Here is a 21959-nt window from a genome sequence, read left to right on the forward strand (position 1 = left end):
CTGTAGCCACACTCTTAGTTTAGTTACCAGAGGTATTTTTTAGTGACGTTCAGTTTTATTGCATGTTCAGTAAGTGCTGCCCTAGCTCTGGCAAAGGGGTATTTCAAGCATCAGGCTGCTTCCTGAACAGCAAAGCAAATACAGAGGCTTCAAATCATCCCAAAGCCATACAGTTGCAAGGTGTTGACAAGCCTCCCTGGGAACCCAGCTCAGGACTAGAATGATGAAATCCCTGACACTCTATGGACACAGAAAACACAGAATCAGATGCTGTGAAATTAAAAAAAAAAAAAAAAAAAAAAAAAAAAAAAAAAACATCCAAAATACATCTAGAAGAAATCTTGGTTTCAAAGGCAGTATGAGAATCAAATCTATCCATATGTGGAAGACACACACACACAAGCAAAGAATCTTTCTGATTCTCTTTCAACAGAGGTATCAGGATTGGGTTGTGTTCTCTGTACCAATAACTGCACAGCAGTGAGGAATTAAATGCCTTTACTTGCTGGCTACCAGCCACAAAGTAGAGAATCATAGAGTCATCACAGAATCATAGAATGGCCTGGATTGAAAAGGACCACAATGATCATCTAGTTTCAAACCCTCTGCTATGTGTGGGGTCACCAACCACCAGACCAGGCTGCCCAGAGCCACATCCAGCCTGGCCTTGAATGCCTCCAGGGATGGGGCATCCACAACCTCCTTGGGCAACCTGTTCCACTGCGTCACCACCCACTGAGAGGTTCTGCAGTGCTCCAGTTTGGAGGGATCGTGGACGAACCAAAAGCTCCATTTTTCCACCTGGTGTGGCCGAATGCCGCTTCTTCAGGGAAACCTCTCACCTTTGATCAGTCATTCACTAGAAGACAATGCTGACATGGCAATTATAATCAGCAATGTAAGAGAAGCAAGTGTTAGACACTGAAATCGAATTTAATAAGCACTTTATTAGTGCAGCCTTCACTGTGCAGTCTTCAGCTATGGTAGTGAAACAACAGAAGACTTGGAGAGCAAAGTTCTTGTATATTTGATCTATTTTGACCCTCAGGGCACCAATTATTCAACTTCATATGTCTAGGTTTTAATAAGTTTTCACCCACAGGGGAAAAAAAAAATACAGCAGTTAATGTGAGTGACTTGCCATTAACAGCTGGAATATAGACAGAAAGAAAATCAATCGTATTTCATGAATTCAGTTGTCACCAAGTGAAAAGTGTTTTTTCAGGTTGTGCATTTCACAACAGAAGTGTCTTTAGATCAATCTTGGGCTCTGTATTATCGCTATGTATAGACAGGCACCTATTGGGTGTTCTTCCTCGTGGGGCCGCTACCTCCTTCCAATTATACCTAATGGGATGTTCTGAGTGCTTTCAAAATTAGACACAATCAAAAACATTTATTCTGAGCTATAAGAGCGCAAAACTCAATACTGCAACCATTAGGAGTATGTGACAATACAAGTGTTGTCCAAAGCCAATTGTATATCCACAGCCTCCCCCAGACAAAGCAGCCCCTCTCAGCTCCAGACCTTTGAGCACAGTATCTCATTACCTGGAGGTACCCGTATGCTAATAACAACACTGCACTCGGGAGCTGTGAATCAAGCTGAAAAAAGCTGCATCTTCTGCACATCCTGGGAACCTCACAAACTCTTTTGCAGCCCTCACCACACACTGAAAGAAGCGAGCAGCCCAGATTAGGGATGGTCTAGGAGGCAACCACTTCTCAGAGGGCTCTGCTTGCAGAATTTCCAGTGGTACTCTGTGGAACGAGGACTGCTCACACAATGCTGATTCAGTATTTCCGGTTGCTAACAACAAAAATGGTCATATTGAGGCTCTTCCATGTAAGCAATTTTTGTAGCTAACAAAGCCATTGCACAGTCACAAACGAGAAGAAAGATGGTTAATAGGAAGGGAGGAGGACCCTATTTCTGATGACAAAAGGAAGAAGAGGCCATGCTAAAACACGGTCTATGCTGCAACGAAACCTGAGATCCATCATTTGGTTAATATTTCAGCAGACACAACCTAGCAGAGTAATATTTTTATCTCCAGTACTTCACTTGAAGTAAACAGACTCCACCAAAGGTCATACTGCTGCATGTCTGTACCTTGGAGGGGTACAGGAGCCACGAGTCAATGCAAAGCACGCTTTTGGGGTATGAGTGTTGGTTCTCAAACAATATCCTTATGAAAAACTTCTTCTGCCCTTCTATTGCCTGCTGCTACCCGGCCCTACAGAGGTTACAGGGGGCCAGTAGCATCTTAAATCATTCAACGAAATGCCAGAAAACCTGTTTTCCACTGCGTGCCCAGGTCACCCTCAGTGCACAGCACGATGCGTACAGGAGAGCGCGTCATGGCGGTGAGAAGGGTAGGAGGAGGAAGAATGGTAGGGAAAGTTCGCAGCGAGCAGGAATAGGGGAAGGAAGGCAGCAGGGCAGCGCACCCGGGAAACACGGGCATACGACGGGATTATCGCACCCGCCAGCTGCTCCTCGCCAGCTCCCAGCAACGCTGACTGGGAAGCCAGCTTAAAGGGCGGAAAACAATGACACAGGAGCAGGAGAGACAGCCCGGCCACCTGGGAGCAGGTGGGGAGGGAGGCGACGAGCGCCGGGGACACGGGAGCCCCGCACTGGACGCTCGGGCAAGGTGCGAGGTGCGGCGGCACACACGCAGATGGAAGGGCTGCAGCCCCAACGACGCCCCAGCCGCGGAGCCCCGCAAGCACCGGGGGAGTTTTCCAGCGGCTCCTGCCCGAGCAGCCCCATCCTCTTCCAGGTGGCTGAACGCCGCGCAGCTCGCCGCGTTACGGAGCCGGGCGGCTGCCCGGGGGGATTTCAGGACCGCAGCGCGACCGCGGGGCGAGGAGACCCGAGGGAATCCCGCCTCGGCAAGCCCTTACCTTGCGGGCGTTCTCCTCCCGCGCGGAGGGACGGGGCGCGCCGGTGGCCGAGAGCGCGGCGGGGCGCGGTGCGGGGCTCGGTGCGCGGCTCTCCCCGCGGGGCCGAGCGCGGGGCTCGGCGCTACCAACAAAGTGCCGGAGCGGCGCGGGCGGGCGCCGGGCAGCGGGAACAGGCGCGGAGCGGAACGGAGCCGAGCTCCCTCTGCCGGCCCGCCCCGCCCCGGCCACAGTCCCTGCCCCAGCCCGCGGCCGGGGCGGGCCGTTGCGGAGCTCGGCCGTCGGCCGGCTGCGTTCGCCTGTTGCGGCGTGCAGGTCGCCCGCAGGATGCCGGGGTACTGAAAGCGGCCCCCCCCGGAGCCGGCCTGGGGTAGGCGGCTTGTTTCCAGTCATCCGAAGCGTTCGCCAAAATCTCCACAAAGCCTCATACAAAACCTACCAAGATTCCGAAGCGAGGAACTCGGTGTGTCTACACTCTGCTGTCCTCACTCGCGATCCTAGATGAAATCTCCTGGCTGTCGATGCTGTTTCCATTTGGTTGCTCGTGCTCCTAGCCTGATAGCTCACACGTGGCTGTCGCTGTGTGCGTGGAACAACCCCGCACACACACTCCAGGTGTGCTGACAAGGGGCTGAAGTGCTGCCCACACCGGTGGCTTCTGTAGAGAGTCACTGCCACTCCTACAATCAGGCCGTTCCCTGAGAATCTCTCTTCACTGAGTTCCCATTAAAAGTTTCTGTCTTTTGTGACGCTGCAGAAAAGCTAGAAAAGAAATCCTGCAGCAGCATCTGACTGACAAAAAGAACCCCCCTTCACAAGGTCTCATGAGACCTCATCTGGAATGCTAAATCCAGATGTGGAGTCCTCAGGATGGGAGAAACGTGGACCTGTTGGAGCACATCCAGAGGAGGGCCACAAAAATGATCCCAGGGATGGAACACCTCCCTTCCGAGGACAGGCTGAGAGACCTGGGACTGTCATTATGGAGAAGGGAAGGCTCTGGGGAGACCTGAGAGTGCTCTTTCAGTACCTAAAGGAGAGCTACTTGAAAGAAGAGGACAGACACTTAAGCAGAGTCTGTTGTGATAGGACAAGGGTTAAGTGGTTTCAAACTAAACGAGGGGAGATTTAAATTGGATATGAGGAAGAAGTATTTTACAGTAAGGGTGGTGAGGCACTGGCGCAGGCTGCCCAGAGAGATGGTGGATGCCCCATACCTGGAGACACCCAAGGTCAGGCTGGATGTAGCTCTGATCTACTTGTGGGTGTCACTGTTCATTGCAGGAGAGTTGGACCAGGTGGCCTTTAAGGATTCCTTCCAACTGAATTATTAACTTAATTCTATGATTCTGATTCTATGACAAGCAAAAAGAACCTCCCTTTGTGTGTGGTAGCAAGCTGACTTTTGAGATTGGGTTCCTGGTTCTTGATACAGTAGAATCGGCAATCCTGAAAGACTTACAAACCTGTATGAGATTCCTCACAAAGTACGCAGTTAAGAAGAGCATCAATCTTTGAATGTCTAAAGCATGCAAACACCACAGCACAGGGCTGAGTGCAGTTATCCAAACACAGCAATGAGTCTTTTCTGCTGCAAAGTTTCTCTAAACAACCCGCACCAGAGAAGTATAAAGTAGGAGAAGAGCAGCTGTGTTCTGCAGTTCCCACTCGATTCCAGGAAATGGGACTTGGCAGCTCCATGCTCTTCATACAACTCTGTAAGTCACCTGCACAGGCACTGAAGGCAGAACCATCGCTGCCTGCTCCTTTTCCTGGTGCAGAGGGTCCAGGAAGCAGGGAAGAGAACAAACTCCTGTGAAATAATGGGGTTGGGTAGGGAGGATGAGATTAAAGCCGCCTTTGTGTACCTAAACAGGCATGAAAGGCGTAGATACCATCCGCTTATCTTGCTAACGGGAAGCTTGTTTCCAACAAACGTTAAAACCTGAAGGAATCGGGTTGTGGAACAGTCATCTTGGTTATTCGTGGGGGTGGATGCTTACAGGAGCACTGACATCTACACCAATGTTCCCAAACCATCCATACCAATCGCCACTCACAGCCTATGTAGGTAAGCAGTAGTAGTAATTTACATAGAAATGTGCTTACCCAATGAGATGGAATATGACAGATACTAATAAGAATAGGAATGGGGGCCTTCCTTCCATGACAAGGACAGACAGCGCCTCAATTCCCCCCATTCCATCTGGGACAACAGCCCAAGACCACCTCTGCTCCCTTTGGCAAAGGGCAGGAGACAAATGCAAAAGGCTACCGTGGGCCCATTCTCTTTGCTTCTTTTTGTTTTTGTTTGGGAAGAGAGTATTTACCAAGAACATAATTTAAAAAAAAAAAGAAAAAAGAAACAGAAACAGAAACTGGAAAGTGAGGCATGAAGGGTGGAAAGAGAAACCAGACGAATTACTGGGAGAAAGATATAAAGATTTGGGGAATTCTGCTTCTGTACCTTCAGAGAACTTATGCTTTATCACTCCTCTTCTGGGCCATCATTAGGTTGTACTGAAAACAGGCAGCATTTGAATGATGTAGTATGGGCTGCAGCAAGCCCAGGAATCTGTAAAGCTTCTGATGCTGGAATTTCCACTGCCATTGAAAACAGACACTGCTGTGTCCATAGGTTTGGGGAGATAAGTACACAGAGCAAGCCTCATGCTTCTTTCAGTTCTAGAACACACATCTACAGTGAGAGATGGCGGAATTGTTCCTGATTTGGGATCCTAAAATGTGAGTTTAATCCACAGTAATGCACAGCACAAGGGAGAAACAAAGGAGAGTAGCATTGGCCTGTGCTCCTCCCCTCTTTGTGCTGCTGAAAAAGGCAGCCTGAAAGAGAAACAAGAAATCTCAAGTCAAGAAGCTGCTTCATTTGCTGCTTAGGTAAAACTACAGAAAACTTCTTTCATTAAGGCTAAACTTAGTGCCATCTAGAATGCAATGCAGGCTGGAGGAGCTGTAGAATAAATGCAGAGAGTCTTCCAGACCCAACATTGTTCACAGTCTGGTAGGGACTTTCCTTGGGGTGTGCCTGTTTTTAAAATAATGTGTCCTTTGTGCTGTAACAATATTTTTATGGTTGCAGTAAATCTATAAATAGGAGTAGTAAATCTGTGAATAACGTAACGGCCTCAAATCCATTGAGATTTGGCCTAAGCGTGCTGGGGGGAATCTGTAAACTTCTGCATAAATTAAAAACATAAGTTTTGCTATCCAAAAATTAACTTTGGGCAAACACCCTCATATGTGGGAAAATAGAATCTCACGTAAAAAGATTAAAATGTGCTCCTCCCTCCTGATGATCTGCGAAGCATTCATAACTGGTTAACTTGTTCCTTTGTTGGAGGTCCCGTGCTTTGCTCACTACAACAGCCCTGAGGTGCAGCCAGGTCTGACGCCTTGACACCAGAGAAGGCACAGTCATTGGCTTGCAGTCCTGGTGGCACCTGCAGCCCAGGTCAGACGTTGTGCAGTAATCCCTCCTGAGCGTCCTGTTTTCCATTGTGCTTAGTGCACAACTTGTATCACTACATACACACTGTCTGTATTGGTTCCTTAGTCTAGCTGCCAGGGGCTATCAGATTTTTATTCCTTATTCCTAATTATAATATATCCTTGAGAGACATTATTTGCGTAAACTGACCAGGATATACGAGCCCACTATTTATCGTCTCATTTGAGTCCAAATCTCTTCAGCCCCAAGCTGTTATAATGTATGGCTTTGCAAACTTGCCATCCAGTTGTTCCTAATTTCTAATGCATCAACTGCAACACTAGTAAACTCATGACTGGGATTAAAGTTGAAACTGTGAGGACAAAAAGCCTGTGTAAAGACAGGGTTTCTGGGGTGTTGTGAGTTACCTGGCTCTCATTTCTCCATGATTCTCTGTGGTTCATAAGCAGCAAGTAAAAGCATGGAGACTGCTGCCGTTTGCTTCAGAAGGAGTAAAAGCAGCACTTGGTCCTTCATTTGGGTTTGGAAGGCAGGGACTCTGTCCTAAGAGCAACCTAAAGCCATGTGGACTCTTCTTACACATTCATTGAGCTAGATTTTGATCTCTCCCCTCTAAAGAGCTATATTCTGTTTTACAGATGAGGCTATAATTGAATTTAAGCAAATAAACCACAGGTTACAAAGTGAACTTCAACACTACTATGCATCCCAATGCCTCCATATTCCTAACTAAGGGAGACAAAAGTGAAATATGAAATACGATGCAGAGTATCAATCTCTTTTATATTTATTCTTTGTAAGGAAGCATGACAGATGTTTTTTTGTTACAATTGTGTTTATTGGGAGAGCGGTAGAGTGTAAAGCCTCAGATATGTCATTTTCCTCACATCTCATATTCATGAGAAAAGAAAGAAGGCAGGCAGAAGGAAATATATACAGATGAAAATGCTTACTTGATCTATTTTGCCAAAATTTATAGAGGTTTCTGGGTTTTGCTTTTTCATTCCAAGGTCTTGGATATACACTTCAATGGTGGAGGAGGGGGAACAGTGTTTAACTATGCCACTCATTCCAGGCCTTCAGAATTCTTGAGTTGAGTGCCTAAAATCAAGGCACTTCTTCAAGAATCATAAGGTGCTGGGAAAAAAAAAAAAAGTGCTGGTATAATTTTATTTGCCTTTTGGGTCTGAAGATTTCCTATTTCCCAGCAGAAGTATGTTGGAGGAAAATACTTTTTTTTTTTTTTTTTTCCTAACAAATGACAACATTTTGATGCATTCACAAGTCTACAGCCAATTAAGCTTTTGAGAAATATATCAAATACAACTACAAAAAAAACTAAAATCACTAGATTAGCCAGAATTTCTTTGTATTATTATTGTTTATTAAATCTTCCTGTTCTTGCACTGAACTTTGAAAATAGTAATCATGGTTCCCATTTTTAAGGACAGAATGGCCCAGTTCAGTTAGAGAATGGGTAGGGCATCTGAAATTCTGCATTTGCCTAAGTGTGAAAAAAATCCCCATCATTTCAACACACAGTTGCTTACTTCTGGTTGCATAATTATTTCACTAGCTGAGGAAAGCAAATAATAATGCTGACAGTAATTTTTGGTCATATTGTACATAGAATCTCAGAATGGCTTGGATTGGAAGGGACTTTAAATATCATCTATTTCCAACCCCCTGCTACAGGCAGGGCTGCCACCCAGCAGCTCAGGCTGCCCAGGGCCCCATCCAATCTGGCCTTGAGTGCCTCCATGGATGGGGCACCCACAGCTTCTCTGGGCTGCTGTGTCAGGGCCACACCGCGCTCTGAGTAAAGAATTTCCTCCTGATATCTAATCTAAATTTCCCCTCTGGTCATCTCATGGTCCTCCTCTGGGTGCACTCCAAGAGCTCTGCTTCTTGTACTGGGCTCTCCAGATCTGGATGCAATACTCCAGATGAGGCCTCACAGTACAGGGGGACAATCACCTCCCTCAGCATGCTGGCCACAGTTCTTTCCACAGATCTTGAATTCATCTTCCAACACCAGCAATTCAGGAGAGACAAGCTTAATTGCACAGAAGGAGTAGCCAAAGCTTAGCTGATAACTAAAAAACTTCACAATTATATCCTGAAACCAGGATGAGTTTGTTTTTATTAAAGCCTGAAAGCATGGAGTTTACAAGATTTGCCAAGTGATCCTGGGAGCTCAGAAGTGAAAATAACAACTAATAGATATGAAGGAACCTTTTGTGTGTGTACAGATGTATTTTTGAATACTCATGAATACCTGATGAGTTTTGGATGGAAAAACAAGACCTGTTACCTCTGGTCACACTGCACTGACAGTGAGAGGTTAGGAAGCAATGAAAAGCTGCATCTCATGCATGTGGATATAGGCATGTGGTGGGGCTCAGAAAGCCAATCTGCCAGTGTAGTGCTCTGTCCATTGCAGCTCAAAAATGAACTGCATTATACAAAAATGAAGAGAGTCTCTGAATTTAATTTAGTAGGAGCAGTCCTAGGAGTTATGACTGAGAAAGTTATGACACAATGGAAAGGCTGCCTATACAGTCACAAATGCAACCAGATTAAACAAGGTTTTTCTTTCCAAACGAAGGTGTTAGTGAGATTTCCATACAGTTTTCAAGATAAATGGATGTGATGTTATGTTCAAGTGCATAACTGTTTAGGTTTTCGAGAGAGATGGCAAATTTGCATTGTGGCATTACTTTAAGCAGTAATTTTGCCGTAAGGCACTCCAAACTCTGTGATTTCTAGCACTTCAAACACAAATACTACCAAACCAAAGCAAGCTTTCTGTGAGCTTATAACAAGAAAAGTTAGGGAAGTCTACTAATTAAAAGAGAGTCTAAATCTCACCTTTATTACGATAATTAGAGAGCCAGTAGTGGATTCTGTACTGAGGGGGTCGCAACTGTCTGCTCGCATATGCTGGGGCTGAGGAAGCCTCCTATCTTAGTAGACCTCAGGGATGCTCTTAGCAAAGGGGTTGACCTGCAAGCCCCCTGTGCCATCTCTGACAGTGAGCAAGCAGTTCGATGGCTGCTGTTGGACAACAAATGAAAACCTGTTGAGGAAAAACAATCAGCCCCATAAAGCTCATGAGGTGGACTTCTTCAAGTTTACTAGCACACTATGCAATTGTATAAGACAAAGTGATGACATAAATACAACCAAACAAAAACATACTCTAGAAAGGCAGTTTCAGTCATTGGGGTTGATTTTTTCCTGAGCTGTATGCATGTTACAGAAAGCACTACAGAGCAACAGATGAAAAACTGAGAGAACAGAATATAAATGTTGTGTCAGTCAATACACATTTTTTAATTCTGGAACCTATATTTTGGAAACCAGGGATAATTTTCTAGTTTAATTGACTCAGACGCTTATCCTATAGTCCTCTACTGTCATATTTCCAAAAAAACCCCTAGAGTTTATCTCTTCAAGACCGAAAGATGCCAATGTGGATAAAATCATCAGTGATGTGCCATGAACACATTGCTGACTCCCTCCCACTCCTGCACCCAACAGCAGTGGGGGCTCTCTCTTGCTATGACTCCATACACAAGATGCAAGAGGGTGTCAAGTGGGAAGGATATGGGAGAAAGCTCTAGTGTCAGGCTGCAGACGAGGGAAAGGTCATCAGAAATGCTCCCATCCAGCTTAGTATGCTGCTATATCCCCTCCTCCTCACCCCATCAGCATCCAAAGCGGGAGAAACCTGAGATGCCTTCCCTCGTGACCCTTCACAGGGTTGCTTTTCAATGAGCTGAAAGAAGAAATCGAGCTTACACACAATTATAGTCATCTTGTTTATTTACAGAACAATTTTTTCCCCCACATCTTTTGTGGTTTTGGTTTTGAAAAGGGTGAGATTTTCAAGGCAGAGATTTGTCCTCACTTCTGTATACATACAGTGCCTAGCACAGCCAGGGTGCCATTCTGAGAAGAGATTCTGTATCCTTCCCAAACAGATTTAATAACAAAAATGTCAACTCTTCCTTTCTGCATTATCCTATGTCAAAAGAATAAGCAGTCGTTTGGCCAAGAGAAGAATTTCTTCCTCCTCCGAGCCAGCAGAATTCACTGCTCCGAAAGGGCAGAGACACCCAGACTGTTGTTGAATTTAAAGAAGGGGGGTTGAATAGTCTTGATCAGGCTGTGCCTGTGCCTGGTGCAGCTGTATGGGAACAAAAGGGGAAACTGAGAATGACAGAAACACTTAGAACATAACACAGATTATTTAACCCCTAAAGTGAACACACTAAATAGTGGGAACACTCTCTTGATATGAATATTCTTGGGCTATAAGAAAAAGCGGAAGAAGAGGAATTGAGTTAATCCTAGAGTAAAACAAAAAAAGAAACAGTTACTGTAAATAAATGAAAAGATAATTTGGAAGACTCCCGTAGGGACCAAAAGAGTTTTCACAATAGATGACAGAGTTTTACAAAATGCATTACTAGCCTATCTGGTCTAACAGAGATCAGGGCTTTGAAAATCACAGAGCATTTGAGATTTAGGAGATCTGGAAAAGAAAAAGAAAAAGAAAAAAGGAAGAAGAAGAAGAAGAAGAAAGAAGAAAAACCATTTTTTCCCTTGCATATAAAACTTTGGGGGGAGTATTTGTTTTTGATAGAGATGACGAAAGTGAACCTTGGATGTCTGGAACATCCCTCCTTCTTGGTTTGAAAACAAAAGTGAAGCCAAAACAAATGGAATCCTCAGTGGGACTTCTACCCTAAGATCTCAGATCTCTTTTGAAAATAGAAATGCTAAAGTATTCATATCTCTGAACTTCTGTTTGAAAAAAGTCTTCCCTTTATCGTAACATGAAGGTTATTCCTAAAGTGTTTTGATAACAGTTGTAAAAATTCTTTCACTGCCTTCTTTTTAAGTATACTCACGTGTTGTGCAAGCTGTAGGCACTAGTAAGAAGTTTGTTGTAAGAGTTCTCCTAAAGTTCACTCAAAATAGAGGTTCCACAACAGTTTAAAACAGTGTAGTATCTGCATTAAAAGGTAAACTTTCTTTTTAAAATGTGTTAAATGTGTGCCATGGTCAAATGGAATAAGGGTACAAATAAGAAAATCTCAGATTTCTTTTCTTTTTACATCAACACAGACCTACGGTACTGGTCCATCACAAGGGAGTGTAAGGAGGAAGGCTCTGATTTTGTACATGCACCCACAGGAGGCGGTACTTAGAAGTAGTGTGGCCAACATAACATTTCCTTGTTGTTTTCTGCCTCCAAACTCTACTCCGTCCTCTGGAGAAAGTGAATTGTTACAGGGAAGAGAGTGACACTCTGTGAAGACTTATTCAGCAGTAATTACAAAACACTCCAAAATCCCAAGATGAGAATTGTGATAAAGCTGAATTCAATGTCCACTGAAGCCCAAAAATATGTTTCCAATTTATAGGACACTATAGCAGGCCCATATACACTGCAAAATTACTACTGAACTTTACAGATTAAGTGACTGCTGCAACAGATAAATTAGGACATACACAGTGCTATCAAACTAGAATTAATTATCTTTCCATGTGCTTTTGTTCTGCATTATTCCAAAGACAGATTCTTGTTATCCTCATCTACATTACACGCTGTTCAATTTTCAGCATGAAGACCTCAACAATTCACAACAAGTCAGAAACAATCGATTGAGCTACTGTCTCTTTGAGAATGGGGCGAGTTGCAAAGACTGTTTTTCAGTACTGAGTTGGACATAACATATATAACATCTGACAGCAGCTCCAATCAAATCTCTGTAGTACAGGGAGACAATACTCCCCCAGTGTCAGGCTCTGGAAGCTGAGGGCAATTTTCAATTAACTTTTTTCATTTCTCAAGTAGATGCTGCCTCAGTTTCAAAGGATTCCAAAAGCTTGGGGATAAATGAAAAATTATTGTGTTTCATCCAATACTCTTCTCTCTCAGGTAGAGCACAGAGAGACACTTTGACAGCTTTGTTCTTTGGTAGACAGACAGACAGACATGTTACATTACCTAATCCTATAGGCACTCTCCATTCATTTGCTGTTGAACACCCACAATGGGTAAGGTCATAGTGAACACAAAGCAGATTTCATGCAACTCCCTGTGCACTGCCCTGAGGAGCTACTGGCTAAGAAAGCTGAAGGCTTTAAAGAAAATGTGTGTACAAGTGAGTCTTCTCAATATGAGGTTAAGTCAGCTTCTTGTTTCAAGCAGATACAAAATTCTCCAGCTCAGAGTATGTGCTGTTTTCCCCAAACAGCAATTTGTTCAGGGCAGCGACTGTATGTGATACACCCTCATGGGTGAATCTGATATTTGGTGGTCCTGTTTCTTGTTTAATCTACTACAGTAATGTAGCTTAACCATTTCATGTACTTGTGCACGCACTTGATTCCCTTATTTGCACTTACTTGAAAGCTGTGCAAAACTTAAGACTTGAAGTATAAGAGGCTTTAATATAAATGTGAAACAGGCAATTCCTGATTCAGAGAATAATTCAGTTTGGAAGGGAGCTCTAAGGATCACCTGATCCAACCTCCTGCTCAAATCAAGGCTGACATCTGAGTAATCAGATTGCTCAGGAATTCATTCAGTTGAATTTTGAGTGTCTCTAAGAAATGTAAATTCCACAACCTATCTGCATCCATACCTCAGTGCTGACTAACTTCATGGTGGTTGTTTTTTTTTTTTCCCCCTTTTATCTACTTGGAATTTCCCATGTTCCTATCTGTGGTCATTACTTCTCATCTTTCCCCTGTGCACCTCTGAGCAAAGTTGGATCTTGTCTCCTCCAAGTGCTTTTGTTGGACAGTTAAAGACGGCAGCAAGGTTTCCCATAAGTTTTCTCTTCTTAGGTTTGAAGTTTTCTCATATTCTCTTTGTTCATCATATAACCCAAATAACTTATCTTAATGACCTCTCCCTTAACTCACTTCAGTTTGTTCATACTGTTCCTGTATTCAAGGCCAGAAACGAGACTCACTGCTCTACACAGGATTTCACAAGCACCATTTGAGCAGCACGACCACTTCGCTAAATCCACAGCTATCTTCTTGTTACTGCCGCCTAGTATGTTCTTAGCCTTTATTTCCCCAGTGCACACTGTTGATGCATGCTCAAAACTGGCTGTCTACCAGGACACTGAAGTTCTTTATTGCAAAGTTGCTCCCTGACCTGCTCAGTCCTCAGCTTTTTCTCCAGCTCAAATGCCCTAGAGCTATCTCATGTTTTGTCATATTTTTCAAGCATTTGTACATTCATTTCAGTTGTTTTTCATTTTGCATTTGATTTTAAGCTCCCTGGAGACGGGTCAGTGTTCAGTCTGGCTGCTGCATAATCCTGGTTCCAGTGCTTTCAAGCATTTCTGTTCTACAAAATAATGATAATATGGTAATGTCTGCAGAATCTGGGAGCAAGGAAAAGAAAAATAACAGGAGAAAAGACAATACCTGAAACATCCTTGTTAATAATACATTATCATTATTGCTTAAATGGCCTATTATTATAATAGAAAACCTATCATCTTAATGAAGAACCCAGAAGTGCAAGGAACAAGTTCATAGAAAAAATATACCCTGGTCTTTGGGAACTAAAAAAGATACATACTAGGGTAAAATGTTTCAGATGTGGATTGCACTGACTCTTGCATTGATTTAACTGAAACACTTCCAGATCTATTGCCTTTACTCTATTTCAAATACACATCCAAGACATAGTTCAAAGAACCATAGAATCACAAAATCATTTGAATTAGAAGGGATCCTTAAAGGTCACCCAGTCCAACCTTTCTCTTCCTCACCTACAAGCTGCTTAAGATCACCAACACTAATCTGAGGGGCCTTCTCCCTGGCCTTTCTGCCTGACACAAACTTTTAAGACCCAAACCTTCTTTTGCAGTTCATAAATTAATTGCATGTTTTAAAATATCATTTTCAAATCATCAGATTTCAGAACCCTGCTGGCTACAAACTCTGGCTTACCGTACATTCCCATTCATATTCACAAGCTTATGTTGATAAGTTAGGATATGCAGCAGGACTGCATAATTGTAATGCAGTCTGATGCAGAGGCACAGTAGTGTAACTGCATTTTTATGGAATATCAAAGAATTAATTTCATAGCTTAGAACAAACACAGAACAGTGTATTGCTCAAAGCATCCTAGTGAAAGTGTGTTCATTTTTCTGAATAATTTCTAACAGAATTAGAATCTCTTTAGTAGTACTAAAACTGTTTGTAAGCAGGATTTTTTTTCCTCCTGTGAACATCTTTTTATAAAATTTTGTTTTCATATTAGGAACATTTCATTTTTGCTATCAAATAATAATTTGTAGGCTATGGGTTGAAGTAAAATAAGACAGAACTTTATCAACTGACAGCAAAATGGAAGGTTTTGACTGTGAATCTCACAATATATTGGAAATAAATAGTCCTCTGTCACTCATCATCACCTGTCAGCAAATGATTTGCTACGTTTTTCATCTTTATTGATATATTTCATTGAGTTTACTATGTTATATTGACCTTATCCTTGTTCTAGTCATCCATTCCTATCCCTCAGATATTTAAGGACATTAAATCATTAGAGTTATTGCGGCAGACCTTTCTCTTCAGAGGATTTATTATTTTATACTAGAGGAATGTGAATTAAATGACCTGCATTTTAAATTATTTCTCACTAGTAGGTAGTTTTGACCATATGTTAATAAAAATGAGGCAAAGGCCTACTCCTGTGTCCCAGGAGGAGAGCAATAACCTCTCAAAGGAATCACAGCTAACTACTTATAGTATTACTGTTTGCATTAACTTAAGTTATGGCAATATGCCAAATAAATTGCAGTTGATATCTTATTCGGTTGACTGAATTTTAGTATGCATTATTTCATCTCCTTGGGGCTGTTTTTTGTCTTTTGTTTTGTTTTGTTTGGAGCCTTGTACTGATACTTAGGAATACAAAAAGTTGGTTTGTTTTAATAAGTCCTGACAGGAGGTAACTTTGAATTGCCTTTTCTACCACTGACTCATCTTTTGGACTCATATAAAGACCCCCAGATACCTTCCTCTTTCTGCCAACAGCCAGCACTGCATTTGCTCAAGGGTTGTTCTAACATCCTGCAGCCTCCAGGCCTGTGTTGTCACAGCTGCACTTATTACAATAGAAAGTTTGTCATTAAGTTAGCAATGTAAAAAAAGAGAAGAACTTATTTTGTTAACAGAGTTTTAAATGTAGAAAGTATCCTTCAGTTGGGTCTTTAATGAACTTTATATACAAAGAAGAAATGCCTTTCCACTTGGAAGCACATAAGCAGGAGGGGCAACAGCTGTTTATGAAGGTGGATAGTGGTATGACAAATGGAAATGGTTTTAAACTGAGACAGGGGAGGTTTAAGTTAGATATTAGGGGGAAGTTTTTCACACAGAGTGGTGACACACTGGAACAGGTTGCCCAAAGAGGTTGTGGATGCCCCATTCCTGGAGGCATTCAAGGCCACGCTGGATGTGGCTCTGTCTATCTATCTATCAGTGTATTGATATTAATCACTAGATCTGTTTCTCAGAGAATGCTTAAACCAAAGCATAGGACCATAGACCTGACCATATCCTTCATAACACCAAAGCTGAAGTAGCCAGAGCTATGAAGATTTAAATACTGGATTATTTTTTTTCAAGATTTGCAGTAGCGTGGTGCATTTGACTCCAAGTTCATTTTGCAAAACTCCTATGTATTTTCAATATTTGGAACTTACAGATAAGACAGGAAAAGAATATATTGTATTTGTAACAGACTCTGTAGGTCCAGAACAAAACAAAACATAGCGTTCTCCTTATCCTACTGGAACTACACAGCTGTTCAGATGAACAAATCTGTTTGTGTCTTTGACCTTATTTATTGTCACTCTGGGATCCATAATAGTTTCTGTTCAGCAGTAATGTCCACTTATTAGAGCCTAACCCCCACTTCCCTGAACAGACCTCCAGCTCCTGCTGAGTGCAGCAGTCAGGCTGCTGGAGGTTGGGATGGGGTGAGGAGACAGGAAGATGCGCCTAGGGCTTAGCAGTTGTAAGGGTTAAAGGAAGCAGAGAAATAAGGAAAAGGCATGAACTACTGAGAAGAGCCTGTTTGTTTTTCATACACCAGAGGAATCACTGAAGCACAGAACAGCCATGTGAAAAATATAAAGTTAGCTTGCAGAGCTGACCTTGGCAGCAAACATCAGCTGCCTGAGAGAAGATATCATTTTTGTATTCAACTTTTGTGAGATTGAAAACAAAAACAAAACACTGTTAGAAGATAGCTGACTTTTTCTTCTCCATTTGCAAGGATTTGAAAAAGACCCCTCTTGATAAGCATCTAAACACATATCCCTATCAATTTCAGATCTCTACACACATTCTTGCAGTGTAATTTATTATCCTGGACCATGTTGAGTGTTATCCTGAAAAGTCTTCAAAACAAAACCATGATTCCAATCTAGAGATACCTTACACCATATTATTTAGATTGAATTACTTCTGGAAAAATAAGGAACGCACTACAAGAATTAGAACTTCATTTAGACACATTCTGAAAGCAAGACAAAGTGGTTTAAAATAAAAAAGCAGCCTATATGATTAAGCAGCTGATATAATTGAGATATCTCTGCATAGCAGCCTTCTTTTTCAAAAACTTATACAAACACATCCACCCTCCCAGATTGTTTGGGAGATTTCCAAGCACTTACAAAGCCACATCTTCTTCTGCTCTGAGCGTCAAGAAACTTAGTGCAAGAGAGGTGGAACAAGTGGAGGGGCTTGTTCTGGCAAGATCTAAAATAAATACCTCTTCATTTTAAACTGTCACTTGCAAAATTAGCAAAAAAAAAAGTATGTAGAAATGCAGGTAGGTGTGCTCTGTGCAGGCCAGCGATGATCCTGTTTGTCCTCTGACTTCAGCATCTGACCCAGGTTATCAGAATTGCACCTTTGTCACAGCAGATTAATAAAAACTTGTCCGGCTCCATTCCAGATCGCACCTTAAGGAAAAAGAGTGGAAATCAAGATTTTGGGACTGGACAGAGCTTTGAAAAGATTGTCCATACGCCAACAGGATCACTGGGGTAGTGAGGGCTCTCTGTTGGTCACAGGCCATGGGTCTCTCCTCTTGCCCCTGAGCGGTGCCTTCAGCTCCTCAGCCTCTGTGCCTCCCAGCTGCAGTGGCTGATTATAGTGCAAATCAGCCAGTCAGTGAGCAGCACTGCGATGGGTCCCATGCTGGGCTGCACACACTGGAGCATGGCATTCCTGTCCAGCCCCAGCTACACAGGCAGCACAGGAACAAGCTCTCTGATGATCTGACCTGCCACCAGTGAATCCCATGGATGGCAGACACTTCTGATGCTGGAGGGTAGCACAGGGTCAAGGATGTGACACTGCCCCCTGAACACTGTCACCCATTCCTGTGGCAGGTGGCCACCCAGTATTTTTTGTTATTAAGCAGACATGCAAATTTAGTTATATAACTACAAAACTTGGGCTTGTGTTATTTTTATAAATAATTTAGTAAGTTAAGTGTTCACTTTGGAAGAAATATCCAGAAAATCTTGTGATTTCCAACATGTGCAAGGTGAAAATCTACTTGTGTCTACTATGTTTCATACCATAATAACATTCAAAAATGAAACTTGAGTTATGGCGAGCTCAAGTTATTCAAGTTATTAATTTTAAGCATTTGGCTAAACAAAGTCCTGGAAACAGCAAAAAACATGCAGCCTTGCTTTCCATTTTGATAAACAAATTTGAGAATAAGTTTTAAGATTTCCAAATGCCTGGTTGTTTGTTTTTTTTTTTTTTTGTATAGTTGCAACTCCACTTTCATTCAACATAGATGTATTACCTGTGAATTTTCAAATGGAATGTACAAGAGTTCCAATTGGACATTGGGCTCAAAGAAATATTTAATCACACCTCCTTAACAGACTTCCATAAAGCCTCTCTCTTACTACAGAAAATATTTGTTAATTTGTAATCCTTCCTTATTTGCGTCATTGCTTTTTGGCAGTATGTACATTTGTGAGCAACTCTTTTCAAGGACGAAGTACAAGAATGTAATATTTCATCAAAAGTATCTGATGAACACCTCAGTAGCTCACTAAGGATTGCAGCCACTGTCATTGAACTAGGTATTGATGTATTAGCTTCAAAAAACAAGGTCAAATATCTCACTAGTTCTATTTTGGTTGCCCTCTTCTTTTTGTTTTAATAATAATAATAAAAAAATTGTTATTTATATACATTAACTATATTCTGTATTTTAGATTCAGCACAAGACAATTCCTCCTCACTCAATGTGGATCAGGCAAGCCAAAAGTTTGGACACCTATGCCTTACACATATTATTTAAATGAATTATTCAGTTTAAAATATTTCTGGAAAAATAAATGTCCCATTGTAAGTATTAGAACTGCATTTCAACACATTTTGTAAACAAGAGGAAAATGTTTTAAATAACAGAAAAGGCCTATATAATAAAGATAGATGTGTGTTCCTTTGGCTCAAAAAATAATAATAAAAAAAAGATCTGTAATAAAGGTAGATTAAAAATAAAAATAATAAAAATTTTGTTCTTATATAATACCTTATATTATATAATATATATCATTTAGTTACATTCAAAACTTTATGAAAGAGACAGCAATCATCTGTCTCCTTTGGGAGTAGGAAATAGGAAGACAGATACCATACATCCCTTAAATATTTTTTCCCAGTATAAAAATAAATGAAAAGATCATACGCAAAATTCATATCTGGGCTAGTGTCTGTATGTAACATACTCACTATAACAAATTTTGGGGTTAAATTCTACTATTAATTTGTAACATCCTTTGCCAAAGCATGGCATGACTATTTGTAACACTGCATTTCCTAGTTGTTCCTCTTTCAGCACGGGACAGACATTCATCTTTCCCACCTGAGATACAGTAAGAACTTAGTCTGGTGCATCAGAAGCCAAGTGGCTCCCAAAAACTGTGTGTGATCTGCTTGGAACAGGCACTGGCAGTTGATACTGAGTTCTAGCAAGATAAGGTCAGAACAGAAGCCAATGCACAACAGCAGCATGTCTAGTTTCTGTACAAAAAGCTTTGCAGGCCCTTCCAAATGTTCTTATTTTACTGTGACAATGTAGTAAGGATTGTTTCAAGGAACCCATGTCCTTAATTTAACTGCAAAACAGAAACAGAATGGACTCAGAGTTCATCTGAAGTAAGGGAAACATGCCAAAGGGATAAGGATTTCTGTATGTATTGAATTACTGAAAAACTAACAGCAAATATGCTAAATAAAACTACTCAATATTTATCTAGGATTTACACACCGGATTTGAAAAGAGGTGCAAACACTGCAGTTCCTCTGGCATCTAGTACAGTTCATGCAACCTTTCACAACTGACAACAGTTGTATTGGGTTTGTATTGGTAGCAGGTAGCAAAAGATGTTATCTCACAAAGAGATGCCCACTTACAAATTATCAGAGGTCGTGAGTTACTTTCTTATCATAAATTCTAAGTGGATGATACATTTGTTATCGCTAATGTTATTTGTGTTATCGTGGCTCCAAGAGAATAAAAATCCCATGACACTAGGAGCATGGGAAAGATTGAAAATAACTTGCTTCACAAATGAATCACAAAAGTGGAATCTGAGATGTTTTTGAGGGTAGGCCACTTCATACTTGAATTACAAAAATTATCCCAGAAATAATTAGAACAGTATCTTCAGTCAGATTGCTAGTTGTAAACACTGCAAATTATGCAGACTTTCTGTGAAATACTACATGACAATATTTTTAGTTTCTATATAACTATAACCCTTTAAGGTGCACTCGGGTTTATACATTTTTTTGTCCATGTGAGCCCTAGTAAGTTTACAAAGCTGAAGTCAAGAACTGAAGCATCAAGTGGAAAAACAGAATATTCAAAGTTTGAAAATGAATGTGCAACAATCAGATACTCCACTGTTGTTAGCTAAATAGAAGGCTGGGTATGAAAGCAAGTACCACTGAAAGAAAAAGGCAATCTTTGCTTTTTCTCCTAAACCATCATACAAACATCAACAGGCAGAGATCTCTTACTGGTCTACCACAAGGCAGAAAATGCAAAATGAATATACCATGAATTGTGGGATTGGCTGTTGGTTTTTCATTTCTCTCTGTGTTATTTTCTTTTTACTTCTTTTCTCTTTCTATTCACTAATAAAATAGAGCTCCTTGTAGACTGTTGTATAGATCAGGTGATCTTCAAGCTGTCACCTGATTCCTAGCATTGCATCACTATTTGTCACACATCTGATTACTTGTAAATGAAAGATAAATATATACATTTTTGCAAGTACCTTCAAACAACGATACATACTCTATTGCAAGTGTATATCTTGAGCAACCTCATCATGAATCAGCAGCTGCAGAGATTATCCCAATAGGATAGGTGGAAGGCAGAAGAAGCTACTTTCGAAGAGAGATAAATACATGACATAAGTCTTCTCTGTTGATAAAAATATACTTTTATATCTTGAATCAACTCCATTCTAGTGAAAAAGTCTTTCTCGAGACAGGTCTGGAAGTGTATATAAAATTGCTGAAATCTGGGGACTGACAGAACCACTTTCCAAATGACAGACTCCAAATTAGGAGCTCAGGATGTCACTGGGATCCTAAAATGGAGAGCACATTATCTTTTGTGTCAGTAACTTTTCCATGATCACCAGTTTGTTTATTCTAGATTGCAGATAAACACCAGGAATCACAATTTCACTGGTCCCCATATCTGATACAGAAAAAAACTTATGTAGTATCATAAACATGAGCATTCCACAGGTAATAAGTGAAGCAGAAAATGATACGAGGAGTGATTTTATGGTTCGGGAGTGCAGAGTGTGTGACCTCCTTGAAGAGATTATTCTGTACTGAAGACCCTCTATCAAAAATATCTTTATTTAGCCCAAGCATACTTTGCTCTGGAGTCTCTGTTACAGTGTAGATAGCAACATCCTGCCAATATGAATAGATTAAAACTTGGTGATGGCTTTGAAGATTAGAACGAAATCCTCAAATTGGCAGCTAAAGCAGAATAGAAGCTAACAAAGATCAGTGCAGAGGAATGATAAAGGCTAGTTGCAGCTCTCAAACCCTCTCAAAACTAGACAGCTGCATTCTTCACTAGTAGAAGCTCTGGTTTGTCTGGACAATCTTTGTAGCTGAGATTGTCTACTGTAGTTATAGGATCTCCTCTGACAGGATACAGGGAAATGGAATCATATTTAAGGATGAGTTCTTGCCACGTTGCCTAATGAATAGGCTGATGTTTCTGATCACATTAACATCTGGATGGAAGGAATAAAATACATTCTAGCAACTCAGGCCAGCTCTGCAAGGTAGCTATTGGTATTTTGGCATGGCACATCATTAATCTGAACAACAGGTTCCTCAGTCAAACACTAATTCTTCCTGATATACTGTGGAATTTTTGATGATGAATTCTTTTGTGGAAAATTATCCAAGCAACTGTGCCTGATACATGACCAATATAATTCCATTTTTT

General features: G+C 41.4%; 1 protein-coding gene across 4 annotated transcripts in view; it reads right to left on the reverse strand.

The window, feature by feature from the left end:
• The window catches only part of EPS8 (EGFR pathway substrate 8, signaling adaptor), a 131570-nt gene extending 128519 nt beyond the window's left edge, over positions 1–3051 (reverse strand). For 3 of the 4 annotated variants that reach the window (XM_085230865.1, XM_085230858.1, XM_085230830.1), the window contains exon 1: positions 2911–3049. The gene's annotated coding sequence lies outside the window, so the exon portion shown is untranslated. Of the gene's footprint in view, positions 1–2910 lie in introns of all 4 variants that reach the window. The other variant, XM_085230839.1, reaches the window with a different exon arrangement.
• Between the last annotated feature and the right edge of the window lie 18908 nt (positions 3052–21959).

The sequence above is a fragment of the Meleagris gallopavo genome, chromosome 1 (assembly GCF_905368555.1).
Source record: "Meleagris gallopavo chromosome 1, MGAL_WU_HG_1.1, whole genome shotgun sequence".
In the NCBI taxonomy this organism is placed as follows: domain Eukaryota; kingdom Metazoa; phylum Chordata; class Aves; order Galliformes; family Phasianidae; genus Meleagris; species Meleagris gallopavo.